The sequence below is a fragment of the Rhea americana genome, unplaced genomic scaffold, assembly GCF_003343005.1.
Source record: "Rhea americana isolate MKP2758 unplaced genomic scaffold, rheAme1 scaffold_75, whole genome shotgun sequence".
Lineage (NCBI taxonomy): Eukaryota > Metazoa > Chordata > Aves > Rheiformes > Rheidae > Rhea > Rhea americana.
In genome coordinates this window covers 79,590-94,904 of record NW_028186923.1, presented here as the reverse complement: position 1 = coordinate 94,904, position 15,315 = coordinate 79,590, and the positions used below count along the sequence as shown (strand labels likewise).

The window sequence follows — 15,315 nt, the reverse complement described above, 5'->3', positions numbered from 1 at the left end:
CTCATATACTTGTGTACATGCATGTTCACACGCTCAGACACACTACAGACCTTTAATCTGATAGGAACACATGCACATGTACATACTTTATGTATCTTTATCAACTCTCTTGCCAAAATGTATCCTTTCAAAAGTAAGTCTGTTTTTGCAATAAATTTCCTATGCATTATGAGAGTTCGTACACTTCTCCTAAAGATAAGAGTCCTGGCTTCTTTTGCAATGTCACAATATTTTTTAAATTAAAATTCATTACTGTTCTAAAACGGAAAGCTTGCTTGCTGCTTCGTGTTTAGGCCTTCTTCACTTTTCTCCCGAGCGCCAGCTCTCCCTGCCTTGCCCCCGGCAGTGCCCGAGGTCCTTCGCGTGCCGGGGAACCGCGGCCCGGGAAGCTCTCGGCTCGCTGCCTCCTTGCACACGTGCCGGCTTCGCTGCCTGCCTGCGCACAGCCCCCCGCTCCCCTTACCCCGCAGGTTACTCGCACTTCGTGGGGCTTTTATGTAATCCAATTACGGTTTTCTTCAGGAAAAAAAAAGAGCACAAACGGTGCCCTGCGATCTCCATCAACACTGAAAACTCCCACGTGCACATACTACCCAATGCARCAGCTCGCGACTCTCTAAATAAAATCTTAGGCCACAGCAACGGGGCTCCTGCGGGCTGGCTAGTGCCTGCCGCGCCCCGGCCAGCTCCCCGGTTCGGGCTACTGCTCCTCACACCTCCATTGGACTTTGCACTGCCTAGTCTCCTGCAAACCTGCAAACAAAGCAACCTGAATTTGCTGAAATCACTTCTAAGTCGTGCTGAAAGGGGCGAATAGGAGGTAATTTTTTTCTGTGTTTTTTTGTATACATGTAAGAAATTCATAAATGCATCTGTCCTGTTTTCTTCTTCTTTAGTAAAATCAGAGAATACAATATTACATCTCAACAGCTAGACGTCGGCTCCTTTTGCATGCTGTAGCCTCAATTTATGAATTTTCACTTAAGTCAAGTAACTAAGTAATGTCACATACATATCTGAATCATTTCTTGGTTATTTCCTTCTGTGATTTCAATCCTCTGCTTTTAATCAAATTATGAAACTAAATTTCCACTTATCATGTGACTATCAGGGCATCTGTTCATAATCTGTCCAATTCCTACAAATACTCCTTTCTTTGGCTATTGCAAATTTGGCATCTCTCTCCGAAATCTTCTGTGTGTCATTCACGTCCAGTATTTTTCTCTAATGCCAAGTGTAAATTGCAAACCATTGATGGCAAACACAGAGAAACCATTTCCTCGCGTTTCACCGAGTATGTTTTCAATCTAAGGTACTGTTTTCCTTTTTGACTCAACCAACCCTAACCCATAAAGTATTTACAGAATTATTTAGACTTGCAGAGAGCAKGGGAACTTTTCTCATAGAGACTTAATTTTTCATGAACACTCACATTAAGGAAGTGAAGGAAATTTTAATATGTTTATTTTATTTTCTTTGTCTGATGGCAAATAACCTTTTGCTTCATTTCTTCTGCCTTCCAGGGCAACATCTTCAGATAGCTGTGCACAGCGTTCAGCAGTTTTCTTTTCAGACTTTGACCTTTTCCATTAAAAAAATGCTTGCAGGTATTATCAAATAATTTTTCATGTTCAACCAACCCTTGTGCATTAATGTCATTAGTATTAGTTCTTAATTTTTTCACTATTTCTTCACCTGCATAATTCAAAACTGCTCTTTAAGCTTAAACCTTTCTGAAGTAATTTCTCCCAGGTGCGCTTTTTGAGCATTGAATATAATATCAGTGCAAACCCAGGAACTCTGAAAGTTSATTTATCGGTGTCGGCAGCATTTGATGGACATGAAGATGAACAGAGCRCTCCTAGGTACGGCTGGGGCCCAGCAGCCTGCGCACAGCGAGCACTTGAGCCTCGGCCGGAGGAGCTACGTCCCCGTGATGAAGATGCTCCTGGGGATGCAGAAGACTCCCCGCAGAGCCATCGGCCTCACTCTTCTACCTCTGYTACGCTAACACAACATTTAATTTAATCCAGACAAACTGATTTTCCTGACCTATTTCAGCTGAGCAGGAGAAAAAAAATATAATCTGTAAGTCCTCACCTAATTTTTACCACGTTGAGCCGTGGTCTGCATTTGCTTCTTCCTGCCCCTTCACTTGCCATTAGGCACAACGACCGAAAATATTACATAGCTGCTTGTTTATACCTAAAGGTTAGTTAYTTAACTGCATTATTGATCACCATCTTTCACGTTCACAGTGAATGATTCCACCATCAATTCTGCAATATTTGGTGTTCTTCTAAAGCTCCAGCTCTTAGTATCATGAGAACATTTTAACTGATACTATTTGAGAAAAGATGGATAAAAAGAGACTCGACTGAACCAGCATGAGGCATAAACATTTCAATGGAAAGAAGGAACTTCCTCTTCCACTAACGTGCGCGTTTTATAAAATAGTTTGTTCACTTTATGAGTTCGTGCTTGATGCTTGTGTTGGAAATATCTCCTTTACTACAACTCAAATGGAAATACTAATGATTTCAGGGCTGCAAAGATTAGCGAAAAACAGCATTAACTGTATGCTTGTATTTAACGTGCGAACTGTACGCAGGGGTACAGACAAGGCACACAGGCACGTACAAACCCTTCCCGCGCGTCCGAGGCGCTGCTGCCCCGGGGAGCCTCTCCCCCGGCCGCGGTGCGGACACCCGGGGCGCCGGGCCGCCCACCCTGCGCCGCGCGCAGCAGCGATGCTCCCCGCACTTCAGCAGCAACGCCAACGCCGAGCAAGYGCCGGAGCAGATCCGCGCTCCCGCCGGCTGCAAGGACCCGCCCCGCGGCCGGCGTCCCACCGCAGCGTCCCACCGCTTTGGAAACGGCTCCCATCCCAGGAACGGGAGGAATTTCGGCGGGTGAGTGATAATCAGGAAAAGGCACCGCGCGGCCGGTACCTCCGCGCACCCCGACGCTCGGAGCAGCTGCAGGCGCCCACTGCCTCAGCCGCCGCCACGCCGGTGCCATCTGCTCTGCATCAGCACCGCGGCCACTTCTTGGGGGGGAGATGGAGAAGAGGCAGCGAGGACTAATGACGGAGCTCAGAAACGGATGCCGCGCGGAGGAAGACCGTTTTGCACYGTTTTTCTCCCTGAGAAAAATTCCRGAGCCTCACRGCAAGCATTTCTTCGTTGGTCTCTGCTTTTTTTTCAGCCGGAGTAAGCACCTCAACGCGATTCGGTAGGGATGTGCTACCACCACGCGCCTTAAAATGCTTCATTCTGGCAAATTATTACCCCCCCCCCCAAAAAAAAATGCCTGCTAACCTAACAAGTGAGTTATCATTACTCGTCCCTGTGTACACGTTCGACTACAAGCAGCTTACAGCAGAAATCCTGGCTCAGGTTGTCTCAGACAGGCTAAACTACCCTGACACGCCTCAGYCTTGAAAAGGTGTTTTGTGGCTGAATTCCCATTTTTAATGATATAATTATTGTTTTCCTTTTGAATACGAGAACACAGAAAAGGCTTACAGAAGTTCAAATGCACGGGAAACAGCRCTTTCCCGAAATTGTGTCAGTAATTCTGGTAACCAAGGAAGAGGCACCATACAAACATCTAAGAGACCAAAGAAACTTCCTGCCCAAAAAACTAACCAGTCCCCTGCTACATGCTTTAAGTGTCTCCGAGGATGTTTTTCCTAACTTATTACTGTTCATCAGGCTGAAAGATAAAAGATGCTTTCCCCCTTTTAATGCAGAGGCAGGAGTCCACCGACTAAAAGCAATTTGAATATCCTTAAATAATCTTAAATAATCCTTAAATAATGTAGGATATCGGACAGGAGGCCTGTGAGTAAGGAGTTTCTTCCCCGGGTACGTACCTACGTGGCAGGGTGACAGACCGCGCGTGACACGCTGGCATTTCATGGGAAAGGACCATTAAAGACTTCAGCTTAAGCAGCTCTTGTATCAAATAGTGTTTCGGTTACGGGAGGCTTCTGTTTGCAGGGTTATTGGGCCACGTTTATTTTTTCCAGAACTGTGATATTCAAGTACATACAAAACACACCGATGATGCTAACAGGAGATTTGAAATGTTGCAGCTTTCTTTTTCCTTTATTTCAATTTTCCTCAGCTATTTGCATTCTTTTTTTTTTTTTCGTAGAGTTAAAATACACGCTTTTCAATGGAAACTGAGGCTGTAGCCACTGTCTGCTTTATCCTGGTGCACATCTGAGGCTGAACAAGCTGCAAAGCCATATTCATTTCAAGGCAAATCTGAAAAAGCTGAAGTCACCTTGAGCTCAAGACAGGACAAAAAATTGGAGGYGCCCTACAACAGCAGCAAAACAGGCAAATTCAGCTGCTACAAGAAATCTGAAAGGGGGGGGAAGCATAAAAGCAGCTTTTTGTGCTGASGCAGGGGAGAGGGCGGCGAGCGGCCGGCCCGCGCTGCAGACGAGCGGGCAGGAAGCCTGCACGTGCCCGGCGAGGACCCGGCAGGTCTTCGGGGAGTAAGGACTTCCACACGTGACCACCCGGCTCTTGATCTGGCCTGGAAACGCGTGTGTGGAGAGGGAACAGCAAGGACTCGCGGGACGGTACCACGCCGCCGCTTCCCACGCCCGGGGCCGGCAGAAAGGGCAGCGACGAGCCAGGCTCCGAGCTCGAGCCAGGCTCCGAGCTCGGCGGGGCGCCCTGGACCGCCGTGGCCGAAGCTCCCGCAGAAGAAAAGGCAGCACATCTGCTCCCAGCAGCTGCAGGACAACACGCAGGGACCTGCTGCAGGACGCAGGACGGCCTCAGGATTCCTTAGTGCGAGGCCCTTAAAACCTTAATTTTCAGGAGCAAGAAAGCAAGCGGGGCTTGCGAACTGTGGAAACAACTTATTTTGTATCCTGTTCACAAGAGACACGCTGAAGTTCACACTGGCACTCTCCATCACTCTTCTCCCGGCACGGGACAGACACGGCGGAGTGATGCCACACAGCAGCGGGCAGCTTCTTGCTTAGTTGCCCCGTACATTCCTATAACATGCTCAATGGTTAACTGGGTTAATTGCCTTTTTCTTTTTCTTTCTTTTTTTTGCATTATATTAAATAAAAAAATCTCTTCCTCCAAAAAACCCCAAATTTTATTTTTGGACACAGTATCCTGCTATCCAGCATGGGTACTGTAAAGGCAGCCTCATACTATAGTGGCATGTAAGAAAAGAGACAGGCAAATACCCAAGTGTATTGTATTTCAGTGATAGAGGCCGTTTTATTAGACTTTATATGCATTTTTCCTCAGACAATTTTGAAAGACTAGGATGCAGAAAATATCCATAATTCYGCCTGAACTATAGCACGGCCTATCTTCTCCTTACTATTAACAAAAAATCTTGACAGTTGAGCAAGATCCATTTTCAAAGAAAGCAAATAGTTAAAAAAAAATCGAAGGGCCTGTAAACATGAAGACAGATGGCCATATTCTGTCATTAACTTCAAAAGGAAATAAAAATATGAACGTCGCCGCTGCTGCTAACCGCGCCGCGGCGCGACTCGGGCKCCTCGTCTGCTGCAGAGGCGTCGAGAAATACCTGCCTCGCGCGTTATTTATCGCTATTTATCACTTGCGGAGCGGCACRAGCGAAGCGCGAGGAGCTTGCGGGGGGAAAGCTACGGAAGGGGAACGACGAAAACCAAGCAAAACAGGAAAGGGGAAGCGAGAAGGACGGGGCGGGAGGCGCCTCTGGCTCGGGGGCCGACAGCCGCCGGCGCAGCGGTGGAGCTCCCGGCCGGGGGGCAGCTACGAAGGCGGAGAAGACCTGCCGGAGGAGCAGGGATGCACCTGCGTGCGACACGGGTGGGATCCAGCAGCCCAAGCCCGGATGCACACGGGGTGCAGTGCGCTTTGCTGCCCTRCAAGAATATTCTTATACTGAATTAAAACGAGCTGAAAAATCATCTCCCGTTGTGAGAAGGGGAAGAATTAGAGAAAGAAGCAAGGGCTGCTCTATGACAGCTACAGAGGCATCTGGTGCTGCTGGTGTGTCTGAGGTAGCTGAGGGTTTTCTTTTTTTAGGAAGGATGATAGCAGAACTTAGTCATTGTTTTTAATTATTCCATACGTAAATAGATGGTAAGATTCATATTCTCATGCGCTCCCTGAAATCCCTACTTGTCAAAAGTAATTGCTCCTTTCSCCAGCCAAAAAAGCAAGGAACAGATCGCACAACGCCGGCAGCGGCGSCGGAGGGTCCGTGCTGGCGCCGGAAGGTGGTCCTTGCGATGGAAACCAAACACGCTTCTCTTCTTCTCCAGCTATTAACGAGAAGGAAGTCAGAGAGCTTTCTGGGAAAATATGGTGGTTCACTGGAGTATGAAAACTCTCAAAAATACACACATCATGGATCTGTGCTTCTTTGGACCTTCCCGAAGAGTATGCAGTAATACAGGCAAAAAAATTCTAACGGCTGTGCAGGACTCGCAATTATTTGCTGTCTAAATGTATGTCATTTGTTAGTGAAAACACTGATTTCGCAGTGCATTCATGTACTGAACTATTTAATTATGTATTTGAATGACTTAAAATATAATTATTAGSCTATGCAAAGTGAAAGCTAAAGAGAAGTGCTAGATTTTGAGACTCAGACAACTTTCAGAYTGTTTAAACTGCAGCAAGAAATACTGGAAAGAAGTTTGCAAAGCCAGAGAGAAATTCTGTGACTTGCAGAAAAGAATCAACGGCTCTCTTGGAAAGCGAAGATCCTGACTGAATTTCACCCGCAGCAGGAGGTACCCGAAACGCCGAGGAACATGCACGTCCCCCCAGAGGGAACGCGGCAGTGACAAACCCAACTGCTCCTGCGGGGAAGAAGCCGGAGCCGCGGCCCGGGCGCCCAAGAGCCGCAGCCAGGGCAGGTGCCTCCACAGCAAAGAGCTTTATTTAACATTCTGCAACTCAAGAATCCAAAACCCTCCATTAACTGACCCGTTCCTGAGGAAATGGGCACAAACCGAAAYGCAGGAGACCCAGGCCGAGCACAAGGAGACACTCGTGTGCTGAGAGGGTGGTTGAACGTTGGGACAGGTTGCCCAGATAGGTGGTGGCATCTCCATCCTTGCAGATCTTCACCGGTGGACCAGGTCAGTCCTGGGCAGCCTGCTGGAGGTGACCCTGCTGGAGCAGGGCTTGGACCAGGGCTTGGTCTCCAGGGCTCCCTGCCAGCCCCAGCTGCTCCGTGACTAAGGCTCTGAAGCCTCAGCACCTTCAGCGAGACCACGCGCCGGCCCGCACAACCGCCGCAGCGGCGGAGTTTGCCTCAGTGCCGAGAGCGGCACCTTCCTTCAGCGCTTGGCTGGGGGTTTACTCAGGGCGAGCGTGGTAACTAACGGGGACAGGGACAGAAACAAGGCAGCGCACCGCGAGGACAGGAGCACAGGGAGGAGCAGAAGGTGTCTGGCTTCACGGGAAGCGACGAATGGTTCGCGAGAGCCTCCGTCCGCACCAAGACGAGCACGCAACAAAAACGGTTCCCACCGTTGCCGCAGCGGCCCGTCTCTTCGCTTTGCAGGGGTCGGCAGAGCTAAGAGCTGCCCCGAAGCGGTGGCAGCCTGCCCAGCGCCCCACGCCAGCTACGCCGAGGGCGGCGTCGCCCGCGATCACCCCCGGGCGCCCGCGGCCACGCCGAGTCCGGAGCGCTGTCCGCGCTCCTCCTCCTCCTTCTCCGGGCAGCCTCCCCTTCTGCTGGGGTCTTGCACCAAACGCGGCGGCCGGCCGGAGCGCCGCGGCGGCGGAGGCAAAGCGAGCCCCGGCCGGCGCTCGAGCACCGCGCGCAGCCGGGCGATGCTGCTGCCGGGCTGTGGGCTCCCGAAGGGCGCGCTCCCGGCCAGCAGAGCGGCCAGGGGGCTGGGGAAGAGCACCGCCGCTCGCCGCTGAACTGCAGGGCTGGGTTTTAGCATTTCTTCAATTACGATATGGACAATGAAACCGTGTCCTTCTGGACGCATGAGGAGTTCGGCTAAATGAGCCATCAGACATCCCAACCTAAGTCTGTTCTTCTAATGCGTTCGATTAACATGGAAATTTTATCTCTTATGTCATTACTTTAGTGCTGTAACATCAAAAACATTAGTCCGCAATGTAGCCATGATCACGGGAGGATAGTTTATGGGCGCTGGAAGGAACTCCTGGAGCAGAAGTGACGATCCCACCGCCCGACGCGAGATGCGCGCGCGGAAGCCAGGACAGCGCCGCAGAAGCCACCAGGAGACGCGCTGCCTCCCCGCCCCGCCGGCRCCAGCGGGGCTCGGCCGCCCACCTCCGCCGCCGGGAGGTTCCTGCTGGTCTCGCTGGGGTTTACTCGCTCCCCTGGGGGCAGGGATGCGCGGCCAGGGAAACCGGACCGAGGTTTCCCTTCCCTTCCCGTCCCTTCCTGCCCCCTGATGCCCRCTGATGCCTACACAAGTGGTTAGCGCAGCCGTAACAGCCCCCGACTCAAGCAGCAAGGAACTATTTCTTTTTTTTCTCTTTGAATTTAGCTTAGCCCAAGGCTATACTTGTAATACGGCGTAATTTTATTTTTGCAGCTTTTTTCTTATGGAGCATATCACATCCGCGCACAGCTGTGCCCGTAAGTACATATTGCCCAGTCAAGAAGTCAGCGTGTTCAAATATTTAAAAACAAATAAACAAAGCTCTGTAGCTTGTGTTAAGGGCACTGACGCTTTGCCTCTATGCACAAAAAAGTGGATTAGCAATAGACTTTGTAGGAGCCTAAATTCCTCGGTACATTAGGTATCTTTTGTCATCTCAGTACAGTTTTTGTGCGTTTTTCGAGGGAGAGTGCATGAAGAAGAAATTATTATAGGTGAAGGAATCTGGCCATCACAACGCGAGGAAATCTAGTTACTTTGACTAAGCAAAAAAATACTAAGTGATTCATAATAGAAGAATAAAATGAACTCCCTGTGTCTCAAGAGGTCTGCAATATGATCTTCAGAAAAGGTAGCTTTCCAATTTAATCGAGGTAGGAGTTATTTAATTTTTTTATATACAGGTATAGTTTTCAATAAAACTACATATGCCTATAACACTGCAATGGCAGATGTGTCTCGATTATTAGAGGTGGGCTCTGGGGAATACATCCAATGCATCTTGAAATCCGCAAGCAGCTGTTTGGAAGGGAGGGGTGGAACACTGTAACACACACACATGTTCCTTAAGTGCAGTAATGTTTTGTTATTTTACTGCAGGTGTATTACAGAGATGAAATTTAATAACTTACTGTATGCAATACCAATACAACGGAAAGATTCTTTGCCCTGACGCTCAGGAACAAAGTATAAATCAGGAGCGGTTCTGAACACAGCAGCTCCGAACGCAGGCACGCACGGCACCTTTGCTGGCACCTGAAGCCAGAACGCTATCACTCCTGTTATTTACTACAAACATGCGCTCAGGGCATTAAGAAAAAAGAGAAAGAAAGAAAACAAAACCCCAAAGTGCTTTACAAGCTATTGGAAAAAGTCTTGATGGTCAAGTTAAAGGAAACCAAGAGCATCTGAATGCCTGGGACAGCACTTGTGCAGTCATCTGTGAGGTCTCTGCAGCGTGGGAAGCCCCCGTGCGCCGCCGGCAGAGGTATCTTTGCAATAGTTACTCTTGAGTGGCTTAAAACAGAAGCCRATTTTAGCACATGCATTAGTCTCAATCTCATGCTGAATGAAGCACTGAGGAAAGACCTTTTAAAAGTACGTATCAGATAAAAAGATAATCCCTCCCGCTTTTTTTTCCCCTTCTGTCTTTGCTGGWCTCCTCTTCATATAATTAGAGATGTTGCAACAACTCAATAATTCACAGCAGAAAAAGGAAGTCCCAGCACTTCTGGAAGAAAATAGAAAATGGGCAGCAGCTATTTCTGTCCATTCCCTGCTCAGCAGGAGAACACTGTTATGCAAGGATTTACACACTTACTGGACACACAGACAGGAGGCACAGGCAGCTGGGCTAAATTAATTTATGTGCACTTGCCACGGAAACTGCATATCCTTTCATGTCCATTATACTCATTTTAAAGTTTTCCAGTAATATTTCTATTACTTCTCTACAAAAGTTGTATCACACATTCCCTCYGTTACACTCAACGAGCCACAAACATTCAAAAATTAAAATCCAAGGCCCTCCTATTCCTTGATGGGAAAGGTTTAAAGAATCCTATTGCAACTTAGGGGAATGGAAAAGAGATGGCAAAGGGGGCATTTCCAAGTGAAGTGGAAAGTGTGTCTACCATGCTGCCACCTGCTCAGAGGGAGCAAAGCCAAAGACTTACCCCTCCGTGTTAGCTATAGCATCGAGCACAAAAGGCCAYGTGTATCTAATAAGAAAACCTTCCGAGGAAGCCCCATCGAGCGCCAAAGCCTCGTCTCCGCCTCCCCAGGTTTCCACCCTTCAGGCTACCCCCGCGTAGTTTCCTACCTTSCTGCCCGTGTCGCCCCACCGCAGAGGAGCACGGGAGCAAGAAAAGGCGGAATGCAAAAGAGCAGAGAGGAGCCAAGATCGTGCAGGAGAAGGGACGTCAYGAAAGAGCCAGGGAGGACTGTAATGTCCAATGAACACTTGGAGCCAGAGCCAACCGAAAAACATGCAGAAGAACATGACCAGCTACCAGCAGCTTTAACTCCGGTGGGGTCTATGTGAACTTCTGAGTTTCTAGAAACCTTACCCAGAATTSGCATACTCGCTTGACCTCATAGCCTGCTCTACCCTTAACCATATGCTCTCGGAAACCAGCTGGAGGAATGGGGTTTGAGACTTTGGGGTGAGAGAGGAGAGCGCARGAACACAAAGCGCTAGGGATGAAAAGCCCAGGGTAAAGGCGGTCAGRAAAAAGTCATTCTGCTGATCAGCCTTTACCACAGTATCTTGAATCAAGTGTAAGGCTAGCAGGTATGTTCTCATATGTTCTCATTCTGGATCAATCTATTACATTACAGAAGCAGAACAACTCCCCCCCAGAAAAACCGGCTGAGCATGTATAACTGCACTAGCTTTCACCTTAACACTTCATTCCAGCTTCAGCTTTTAAAAGTGGGATGGTTCCAGCTGGCTTCGGAGAGCATTTCTTGAGCATCGAGTAGTACATCCAAAGACAACATTTAGACTCCCTTTCCAAAAGTGTTAGTAGCAAAAACAAGTCACCTTAGGATTTCTGGATTTTATTTTAAGTTAAAACACCTTGAAAACKAAATATCAGTTACTATGCATTTGCCAGAAAGGCCCAGTCCAAATTTTAAAAGAACTGCCTAATTTTGTGTTGCCTTGGAAATCTGGGGAGTGTTTTCTGGCCGTCAAGCTCATTTTACAGTTCTCTTTATTCACTGCTTTCTTGAATTAACTATTGCTCAGAAAAGCGCAATAGCTCTGGATTATTCAAAGTTGGTCCTATCRACTATTAGCTGATTAGTGGATCCATGGTACTCTAAGCAGCACACGTTACTATTAGTCTAATAATAGTATTTTGTATACCCAGATCCTCTTGCACCAAGGAATATCAATGTTTTATAAACACAGTAGAATTAACACAACCCCTCATTTTTATCTGTCATTTGGGAAACCAAAGCATTGTGATTTACACAAGTTTATCCCCCAGCCTGAACAATGTGCCTGCATCCCCTCGGGAGCCGTTCCGCGGTTCCCGCCGCGAGTCCGCGCGCACCCTTGCACCGATCCGTGCTTCCCGACTGCTGAGGCAGCAAAGCTCTTTTCTTTCTTTCTTATAAGGCTTTTTGGCTTTACCAGTTTAAACTGTACTATAAAGTGCTGATTTACATTAGGCTCTTTGAATAAAGAAACAGATGTATTGCTCTTCATCAGGAAGTGCAGGCTCTTATTTACAATCTCAGTGCCAAACCAATAATACAGAATAATACAGGAAACCAGAAAAACGTTTGGAGAAATAAAATAGGCAAACTTTTTTTTGCAATCCTACCACCTTACTGATTCCCCCCAAATCATCATAGTTTTTTTTTAAAGATGGATCTTTGGGAAAATGGTAAGTAGCACAGAATTAAGACAACATGCAARCTCTGACTCTACTGAATGAAATGAGATTTTTGTCATTAACTTCAATGAAGCCAGTGTTTCAAAAGTGTCTAGACRACAACTTCAGTACATGTTTCTTAGACGACTTGTCTCTAATGGAATTAAATAGGTCCCAAGATGAGCTTTCTTCCACCCCCATTGCAATCAGTGTTGTATTTGCTACGGTTTGCAGTGAGAGCAGAATTGGGCCCTCGGCTCTGAAATAAAAATCACCTTGAAGTAAGTCGGTTGCTGTGCYTCTGACCTCCTCTCTCACTGGTGTGAATAAAGTACAGGAATGGAAACCTCAGACCGCTGCTGCTACCTCTGTGARGAGAGGTTGTTGGGTTTTTTCCTACCAGAAGATTAATAGGTAGCAAGTTCAATATCGTTAGGTATTTAGTTTTCCTTAATTGTTCCAGGAACTCATCTACAGAGAGCAATGCATCACATCTGGAGGTAGCAATTTACCTTTCAGAAATCAACAAAACCTGCACTCTCCTCCTGGGTTTAGGAAACAGGCACAACTACTCCGCTACTCCAGCACCTCTGACAACCACGCGCTTTAGGGTCTTCTGAACTATCAGTAATATTACCGCCAGCATTTTCTTTGGAATTCACTAAGTTTTTCACTTTAGTATCTTCTTTAGATAAGCTAATCTTTCTTAATACATATGGAAACACACCCCAGAAATCTTGCAATAGACTTGTAGCTCTTCATTTTATTTTAAGCCTGAAGGTTCATACTTGTTAGTAATTTGGTGGATCCTGATAGTTCTGCAGCCTGGAGAACAGACAACAGATGGCCCAACCTCAGCGTTAAGCATTATTCCTTCCGTACCTTGCAGGAATTCAAGAGATTCTTATTTTAGAAATATTTCTTCTCCTTCCTGCCTGAGCACTGGTCATCTATTTTATCTACTCTTCCATCACATTTCAAGAACCTGCATGCATATGGCAGGAAGAGAGACCCTATTCCATGGATCAGACTATCATTATTTGTACTTTTTGTTAACATTTTCCTAATATTGCTCAAATTTTCATGAATGAAAACACACAGAAAAGAAGACTGAGTAGATGAAGAGTGAATAGACAGGGTAATAAGTTYTCTCCATCAAATCTTCCCTGGCTCYGCACAACCATGGAGCACGGTCACGGAGGTTCAATTAAACAACCTGCACAGAGAGCAAATCCATGTCCACAGCAGCTAGCGCCTGCGGAAGCTCCGGGATTCGTCCTTCGAGGGGTACGACCTGATCCTTCAGCGCSAGCCCGGGGAAGAGCAAATGCCTCAACTCTCGCACGGCAGCCTCAGCCCCTGGATCAGCGGGCTGCAGAAACGGCGGGCCTGCGCCGGGGTCCTGGCAGCCCCTGCTCCGCTGGAGGCGGCGCGGGTGCTCCGCAGTCCCCTGCTTCGCCGGCCCCGCGCTCTSCTCCGCGGAGCGCGCGACAGCTTCCCGAAAGGCCGGGGCTTATCGGCTCGTCAAGGTTTCGACCTTTCCGGTGTCCTGCACCCGAAGAGAAATCCAGCCACCAGCAACGGCCACGGACATCGACTTCACGCAGTTGGTGCTTTTTTGAACAAAAAAGAGGAACCTGGGCTGCCGGTTTCTCCAGGCAACCGTCCCGCGCGCGGCAATGAGCCGGCAGTTCCCCTCGGGGAGTTTCACCCCGTCGCGTCCCCAGCGCCGGCGGGCAGCGCGGTCCGCTGCGTCCGAGGGCTGCAGCCCGCCGGGAGCCCCGGCTCCTTCGATATGGGGTTTATCGGGTTCAGGATGCTTCTTTGAGACTGATTCTAGCTCCCTTGCTGCTACTGTAGGGAATCAGTGCAAAATGCAGGCCTGCTTTTGGGGCCCAAAGCTGACTGATGCTAAAAAATATGATTTGTTTCTGGTAAATTGTCCCCTCAAACTTAGAGGTGCACCTCTGCCTCTAATTTCTAAGTTTATCTTTTTCCCCCAAATCAAAGAAAATCCACACCTGTGACCAGCAGACATCCATAAAACCCCTGTGCATGCACGGATCCGTGCAGACTGCAGTATGAGTCCTCTCACTAGCTACCAGGACTTCATGCAAAATGGACAGCTCAGGCAACCTATGAAGCTGTAGTGGCATTTTGAACTCTGAAACATTTTCTAACTTCCTTTCAGTAACACAAGGATATTCAAATACAGTAAGACTGAAAGCAAAACTAAAAGCAAAATGCAACCAAGAGAAGATACGCTTCGAGATGAGACCCAGCCCAGAAGCACASGGGGAAGCCCAGGTGCCCGGGCTGCAGAGGAGGGTCTCACCTKTGGGCTGGTGAGACTACGTGTGGGGCACAAATTCCCAAAACGCTGTGCAAGGATAGGGAAAATGAGTCATCCTCACRATGAGGAAAATGAGCCGGCTCTCAGCAACAGGAAGCAAAGGCACGCAGGGATTTTACAGCAAGAAGGGCTAGCTAGAACTGGTTGCTAAAAGGAACCAAGAATTACTGCAGTTGTTTTGAATCAGGTAAAGACAGAGTTACATGTGTGATCTTTGGTATTCACCTGCTCTGGTTATTGCAATTTAGTCAGAACCAGTAAGTCGCTTACTGTCTCAATAAATAGTGATGTATGTGGAGTTAAATGCATCAATAAGATTGCTTTCACGGCTTGGTTTGTGAACTTCCACCAGAAGGAATCGCCATGTCCTCTCAGCCTGTTCCACGTAGAATTAAAAACGCAGAGTTTTGCRTTAAACCAGGCAGAACAGGATTCCCTCGCAGCCCTCTCCACCCCCAGCCCGGCGTACACAACTCTGCACGTGGAACTTCCCAAACCCCGGCAAGCTGCACGAAGACTCGCAAGCCAAGGGGCCTCCGAGGCGGCAGAGGGAACCTGGGCCTGAGGAGGTGTTTCAGCTGAAATGGCCCCAAATAAGCTGTTTCCCCATATTATTAAAGAATGGGGACATACAATAGTGATGAAAGGATCAAGTGTTTCTCTGTCCTGCAGGGAATTTGCATGCATTTTGCTTTTTCCTTTTTCTTGGCAGATTTACACAGTATAAAGCCTCRACTAATAGGAAGGTTTCTCGATAGTTTTCCGAAGTAAGAAGCCGCTGCACTTACAGAAAGGAAAGGAAGCCTCGCACTCTTCAAAAAAACAAAATGAATTTAAACATGCGATTAATACTGCTACTGAAATTGAAAAGAAAGTGTCTTTTAAGGAAATCAACTGTCTTGAAACCAAGCACAGGCTATTGATAGTATTTTTAGACTCAG

At 47.9% G+C, this 15,315-nt stretch overlaps 1 protein-coding gene across 2 annotated transcripts in view; it reads right to left on the bottom strand.

The window, feature by feature from the left end:
• TCF4 (transcription factor 4) overlaps positions 1-15,315 on the bottom strand; it is a 135,808-nt gene that overhangs the window by 86,630 nt on the left and 33,863 nt on the right. The gene's annotated exons all lie outside the window — the stretch shown is intronic.